The following is an 8,106-nucleotide window of genomic DNA, read 5'->3' as shown; positions in this document are numbered from 1 at the left end:
ATCTGGAAGACGCTGTATTCAGACAAATTACATGGTAGGGGGGAGGGGAGTGATTTCTTAACTCCTGATCTAAATCATCCTCTAAGTATCAGCTAAATTGCCATTTGTAATGTGACCCTTTCCCTAGCTTATGTAAAATATTCTCTAACTCAATCAGATTTAGTATCCCTCTTACTCTTTCTTTAGAATTCATATATAACTATAAAATTTTATTGTTTAACTTGTGTGACAATCTTTTTTTTTTTTTTCTTTTTCTTCAGAATATTGAAATAACTTATCACAGGTTCTACACCAATTAAGTGTAGTTGATACTTGAATGCAAGAATTCACAGCGGAGAGTGCTAGTCACACTATTAAATATCAGTTCTTAAGTTCTCTCTCTCCCATATGATATAAATAGAGGCTGAGGAACAGAACTCAATAGGTGAAGAAAAGCATAATTTGGGGATTGAATGAGTAGTGTTTAGGAGATCCGTGTGTTAAGTGGTTTTGCTGGACTCTAGACAAGTTATTTAGTTTCTCAGTTTCTGCTTCTTCATCTGGATGTTGAAAGGCTATGACAAGATATTCTTTAAGTTTCTCTCATTTCTTTCATTTTTATGATTCTAAGACATTAGGACAATATACAGTCATGAAATAGTTTATATAGTGAGTATCCAAAATATGCATATTTGCATATTTAAAGGACAAGAGAAGAATGTTAAACAGGTTACACAAAGTAATATTTTTAATGGCTCATTAATCAATGAGAGTACTGGAAATAGTTCAGCAAATATGTTAGCATATGCTGCACTGATTTTGCCATCAAATTATTGAAGCTGAAGTCTGGTCCAGCATTGGATTAAAGCATTTAGATAGTGTCCTCTGTATACCCAGAAACTATCTATGCCCCAACCTGGGCACCTTCAGACAAATCCTACAATCACGTGTTGCTCTGCCTAAGCTCATCTATAGCGTGAAGAGACCAAAAATTCTACTTTTGCTGGATATCTGACACTAAACTCTTCAGACTTCAGTTTACATTATCATCAATGGTGCTATTCTACCAGAAATCTGTTTGGAATTTTGAAGTCCATTTATGGCATCTTGCCCAATATTCCTATCATTCTTGGTCATGACTCACAATAAAATTCCCTTAATTTTTATTCTCATGTGCATGCTACTCAGAAACTGTCTATTTACCTAGTCCAAGTTCTCCGTTACCTTTCTCCAAAATTTTTACACTGGGGTCTCTTCATTCCTTGGATTAATAGTCATCTAGAATATCAAACCATTCAAAGAAAATCTAGCAACAAATGAAATCTGAATTTCCTCTATAGGAAGAGGAGAGGCTGTTAAATTCCCCAGCAACCATATTCTTTGAGATGGGAGATAAAACTGTCTTACTTCTTCTCATTATTTAAAAGATATAACCCCTTATTACCTCTCCTTAGACTATTTCTTTTAAAAAGCAGCCCAAGTTTTTCACTTCATTGCACTCCTCATATGCTATATATTGCCTTCATGGGCATGGATGCACCCTCTACTCACTCTATTAATAATAATTGGGTTAAATCTTCTTCACTACTTAGTTTGCTGCAGAGGAGAAGAATCGTTGGAATTATATTATATGGTATTGTCTCTCTGGTAGGTAGACTATATGGATTGCCAGAATTATGAAATAAAAAACAGAACATCTAGCTTGTGAGCCATAGAAAAATAAACAATAACACTCAGTGGAATTTGGCTTTTGGATAAAATCAATTTTTACAGTATCCTCATGCATTATTGGGCTTCCCTGGCGGCTCAGATGATAGAGAATCCAACCACAATGCAGGAGACCCATGGGCGCTGTGTCAAGAAGATCCCCTGCAGAAGGGAATGGCAACCCACTGTAGTATTTTTTTTGTGGAGAGTTCCATCAACAGGGGAGCCTGGTGGGCTACAGTCCATGGGGTCACAAAGAGTCAGATACAACTGAGCAACTTTTACTTTCCACAGGTTATTACATTATTACATGTACTTAAATTAAATAGTTATTATTTATCTGAAATTTCAAATGTAATTAAGCATTTTGCATTCTAAATGACAGTCTTAATAGATGACACATAAGGCATATTATGAAGTGAAATACACATATTTGGATAATGAAAATCAATTATATGGATGTATGGGTGTATATATGTGTGTTTTGAGAGCAAAGTGGATACCACTTTTATTTCCCATTCCTAATGTTGGTAAGATCAATGGATCCTATGGCTATATACCTGTTGCCACCCTACCTTTATTATACAGTGAGTTTCTTTGTCTGAGGCATTACTATGTGGAATACCATATTAATAAATAAGACATACTGTGAACCCTCAAATAATGATGCTGATGAAGTTCTGTCAGGAAGAAACAGAAATCCATACTCAGAATACATGTTAATCTTGATAAGGATAAATTATTGTCCTTCCCATAATGAAATAGGTATTAAAGAATCAACTCAACACCAAGTGGATTGTGGGCCTCATGACAGATCATGTATGTAGGGGCCTCTGAGCCATTAGTGTCCACTGCTGACAGGCTGGATATTTAGCACCTCTGGTAGCTAGAACAGCTTTAGCAAGAGAGACATTCTGGTTTGGCTTATACCTAGTCTCTGTATCTGCCAACATGGCTTCTCCATTTGTATGTAACCACTGGGATGGTGGAAGGTAGAGACTAGCTGATATCTACTGTGTATCATCTTCACTCCCTGGTTACTGAATACTACTTGTGCTCAATAACTAGGGTGCTACCTTGGTGGGTACTACAAAGGTCCTCATGTTTTGGGCCCACTCCTGTAGTCACAGTATCATACTTTCTTTTCAGACCTCCTTCTCTATGGACTTCTCACATACTCCAAGTTCCTTACCAAAACATTCATTACTTCCCAGGGGTCAATGTATGTTCTTACTTAGGCCACTCTCTCTCACACAGGTGGGTGGCCAGATGTGTAACCCAAACCTCTGTCCCAGGAGTACTTTTATCTTTCCAAGATAGCCTGTGAGGGATTGTAGTTAAAAAGCCATCAATTATTAGCTCACAAAATATACTGAATTAACCAATTAATCCACTAAGCCCAGGTATTTTCCTTTCATTTCTCAGTTGATAATCTATGAGGTCCTAAGTGTAAGCTGAGAATAATAGAGACAAAGCCCTAAATGGGTAGGAGGCAGAATTACGCTTCTGGGCAGTTGTACTTGTGCACATGAGTTAAGTATATAGCTCTAGTAGCCTGGTTGCAGCCCTGCCAAATGGATTGCAAGCACTGGTTATTGAAAGCAAAAGCACACAAAAGACAAAGAGTGGTGTATAAAGAGGGTAAAATGAGTCTTAGATATATCAGAATGGAGCACAGTGTCTGCCCATTGTGTAAGCTTGTTCTTAACATTTGTTGAGCAGTTCAACAACATAAATTTTAATGCAGGCAAATCTCAATTCCAGGCCACTACAATAAGAGGGCAGACCAACTGAAACCACAATCACAAACAACTAGTCAATCTGATCACACGGACCACAGTCTTGTCTAACTCAATGAAACTAAGCCATACCATGTAGGGCCACCCAAGATGGACGGGCCATGGTGGAGAGATCTGACAGACCGTGGTTCACTGGAGGAGGGAATGGCAAACCACTTCAGTATTCTTGCCTTGAGAACGCCATGAACAGTATGAACAGGCAAAAAGACAGGACACTGAAAGATGCACTCCCCAGGTCAGTAGGTACCCAATATGCTACTGGATATAAGTGGAGAAGTAACTCCAGAAAGAATGAAGTGATGGAGCCAAAGCAAGGAAAAACACCAAGTTGTGGATGGGACTGGTGATAGAAGCAAGGTCCAATGCTGTAAAGAGCAATATTGCATAGGAACCTGGAACGTTAGGTCCATGAATCAAAGCAAATTGGAAGTGGTCAAACAGGAGATGGTAAGAGTGAACATCGACATTCTAGGAATCAGTGAACTAAGATGGACTGGAATGGGTGAATTTAACTCAGATGACCATTATGTCTACTACTGTGACCAGGAGTCCCATAGAAGCAATGGAGTGGACATCATAGTCAACAAAAGACTCTGAAATGCAGTACTTGGATGCAATCTCAAAAACGACAGAATGATCTCTGTTCATTTCCAAGGCAAACCATTCAATATCATGGTAATCCAAGTCTATGCCCCAACCAGTAATGCTGAAGAAGCTGAAGTTGAATGGTTCTATGAAGACCTAAAAGATCTTCTAGAACTAATACCCAAACAAGATGTCCTTTTCATTATAGGGGACTGGAATGCAAAAGTAGGAAGTCAAGAAACACCTGGAGTAACAGGCAAATTTGGCCTTGGGGTACAGAATGAAGCAGGGGAAAGGCTAACAAAGTTCTGCCAGGAGAACGCACTGGTCATAGCAAACACCCTCTTCCAACAACATAAGAGAAGACTCTACACATGGGTATCACCAGATGGTCAACACCAAAATCAGATGGATTGTATTCTTTGCAGCCAAAGATGAGAAGCTCTATACAGTCAGCAAAAACAAGACCGCAAATGGACTGTGGCTCACATCATGAACATTTTATTGCCAAATTCAGATTTAAATTGAACAAACTGGGGAAAACCACTAGACCATTCAGGTATGACCTAAACCAAATCCCTTATGATTATACAGCGGGAGTGAGAAATAGATTTAAGGGACTAGATCTGATAGACAGAGAGCCTGATGAACTATGGATGGAGGTTTGTGACATTGTACAGGAAACAAGGATCAAGCCCATCCCCAAGAAAAAGAAATGCAAAAAAGCAACATGGCTGTCTGAGGAGGCCTTACAAATAGCTATAAAAAGAAGAGAAGCGAAAAGCAAGGGAGAAAAGGAAAGATATACCCATTTGAATGCGGAGTTCCAAAGAACAGCAAGGAGAGATAAGAAAGCCTGCCTCAGTGATCAGTGCAAAGAAATAAAGGAAAACAATAGAATGGGAAACACTAGAGATCTCTTCAAGAAAATTAGAGATAACAAGGGAACATTTCATGCAAAGATGGGCTCAATAAAGGACAGAAATGGTATGGACCTAACAGAAGCAGAAGATATTAAGAAGAGGTGGCAAGAATACAGAGAAGAGCTGTACAATCAGATAACCACCATGTGTGATCCCTCACCTAGAGCCAGACATCCTGGAATGTGAAGTCAAGTGGGCCTTAGGAAGCATCACTAAGAACAAAGCTAGTGAGGTGATGAAACTCCAGTTGAGCTATTTCAAATCCTGAAAGATGATGCTGTGAAAGTGCTGCACTCAAAATGTCAGCAAATCTGGAAAATTCAGCAATGGCCACAGGACTGGAAAATGTCTGTTTCCATTTCAATCCCAAAGAAAGGCAACCCCAAAGAATGCTCAAACTACTGCACAACTGCACTCATCTCACACATTAGTAAAGCAATGCTCAAAATTCTCCAAGCCAGGCTTCAGCAATAAGTGAACCATGAACTGCCAGATGTTCAACCTGGTTTTACAAAAGGCAGAGGAACCAAAGATCAAATTGCCAACATCCACTGGATCATCAAAAAACAGGAGAGTTCCAGAAAAACATCTATTTCTGCTTTATTGACTATGCCAAAGCGTTTGACTATGTGGATCACAATAAACTATGGAAAATTCTTAAAGAGATGGGAATACCAGACCACCTGACCTGCCTCTTGAGAAACCTGTATGCAGGTCAGGAAACAACAGTTAGAACTGGCCATGGGATGGAGAGGGAGGGGGGAGGAGGGGGATAGGGATGGGGAACACATGTAAACCCATGGCTGATTCATGTCAATGTATGGCAAAAACCACTACAATACTGTAAAGTAACTAGCCTCCAACTAATAAAAATAAATGGAAAAAAAAAGAAAGAAAGAAAGAACTGGCCATGGAACAGCAGACTGGTTCCAAATAGGAAAATGAGTACATCAAGACTGTATATTGTCACCCTGCTTATTTAACTTATATGCAGAGTACATATTGAGAAATGCTTGGCTGAAGGAAGTACAAGCTGGAATCAAGATTGCCGGGAGAAATAGCAATAACCTCACATATGCAGATGACACCACCCTTATGGCAGAAAGTGATGACGAACTAAAGGGCTTTTTGATGAAAGTAAAAGAAGAGAGTGGAAAAATGGCTTACACCTCAGCTTTCAGAAAACTAAGATCATGGCATCCGGCCCCATCACTTCATGGGAAATAGATGGGGAAACAGTGGAAACAGTGGCTGACTTTGATTTTCTGGGCTCCAAAAATCACTGCAGATGGTGATTGCAGCCATGAAATTAAAAGACACTTACTTCTTGGAAGGAAAGTTATGACCAACCTAGACAGCATACTAAAAAGCAGAGACATTACTTTGCCAACAAAGGTCCGTCTAGTCAAGGCTATGGTTTTTCCAGTAGCCATGTATGGATGTGAGAGTTGGACTGTAAAGAAAGCTGAGCGCTGAAGAATTGATGCTTTTGAACTGTGGTGTTGGAGAAGACTCTTGAGAGTCCCTTGGACTGCAAGGAGATCCAACCAGTCCATCCTAAAGGAGATGAGTCCTGGGTGTTCATTGGAAGGACTGATGTTGAAGCTGAAACTCCAATACTTTGGCCACCTGATGTGAAGAGCTGACTAATTTGAAAAGACTCTGATCCTAGGAGGGATTGAGGGCAGGAAGAGAAGGGGACATCAGAGGATGAGATGGTTGGATGGCATCACCAACTCAATGGACATGAGTTTAGGTGGACTCCGGGAGTTGGTGATGGACAGGGAGGCCTGGCCTGCTGTGCTTCATGGGGTTGCAAAGAGTCGGACACAACTGAGCCACTGAACTGACTGACCATAATGCAAAAGCAAGTCTCATGACTTTTTTTGTCGTTGGTTTTCCACTGCATACAAACTTTGTGTATACACTGCACTGTATCCTGCTAAGTGTGCAAGTATATTGTTGCTAAAAAAATTTAAAAAAAAAAAAAAACACCTCTCTTTAATAGAATATACTTTGTTGCTAAAAATGGTGACCATCATGAGCCTTTAGCAAGTCCTAATCCGTTTGCTGGTGGAAGGTCTTGCCTTTATGCTGATGCTGCTAACTGATCAGTGTAGTGGCTCCTAAAGACGGAAGTAGCTATGGCAATTTCTTATAGAAAGACAACACTGAAATTTGCCACCTGGGTTGGCTCTTCCTGTCATTAATGACTTTTTGTAGCATACAAAGCTGTTTGATAACATTTTACCCACACAGTAAAACTTATTTCAAAATTGTATTCAAACCTCTTAAAACCTGCTGATACTAATCAACAGTTTATGTTGTAATTTAAATCTTTTGTTGTCATTTCAACAATATTTACAGCATCTTCACCAAAGGTAGATTCCACCTCAAAAAATCACCATTCATCAGTAAGAAGCAACTCCTCATCGATTAATATTTTCTCATGAGATTGTAGCAATCCATTCCCATCCTCAAGCTAGATTTCTAATTCTAGTTCTCTTGCTATTTCTACCATATTTGTAATTACTTCCTCCACTGAAGTCTTCAGCTCTTCAAAGGCATCCAAGAGGGTTGGAAGTGATTTCTTCCAAACTCCTGTGAATGTTGATACTTTAATCTATTCCCATGAACCATGAATGTTCTTCGTGGCATCTGGAATCTGGAATGGTAAATCTGATCCAGAAGGTTTTCCATTTTCTTTGCTTAGATCATCATAAGAGTCACTATCTTTGACAGCTTTAGCCTCAAGGAATATATTTCTTAAATAATAAAATCTGAAGGTCTAAATTCCACCTTGATCCATGGGCTGCAGAATGGATGGTGTGTTAGCAGGCATGAAATCACATTAATCTCATTGTACATCATCTGGGCTCTTGGGTGACCAGGTACATTGTCAATGAGCAGTAATATTTTGAAAGGGATCTTTTTTGCTAAGCAGTAGGTATCAACACTGGGCTTAAAATAAACCATGTTGTAAACCTGTGTGCCGTCATCCAGACTTTGTTGTTCTCTTTATAGTATGTAGGCAGACTGTATGTAACATAATTCTTAAGGGCCCTAGGATTTCAAAAATGGTGAATGAGCATTGGCTTCAGCTTAAATTCACC

This window comes from Cervus canadensis, chromosome 15 (assembly GCF_019320065.1).
Source record: "Cervus canadensis isolate Bull #8, Minnesota chromosome 15, ASM1932006v1, whole genome shotgun sequence".
In the NCBI taxonomy this organism is placed as follows: Eukaryota; Metazoa; Chordata; class Mammalia; order Artiodactyla; family Cervidae; genus Cervus; species Cervus canadensis.
The sequence above is the reverse complement of the archived record's forward strand: the minus strand, read 5'-3'. Positions refer to the sequence as shown.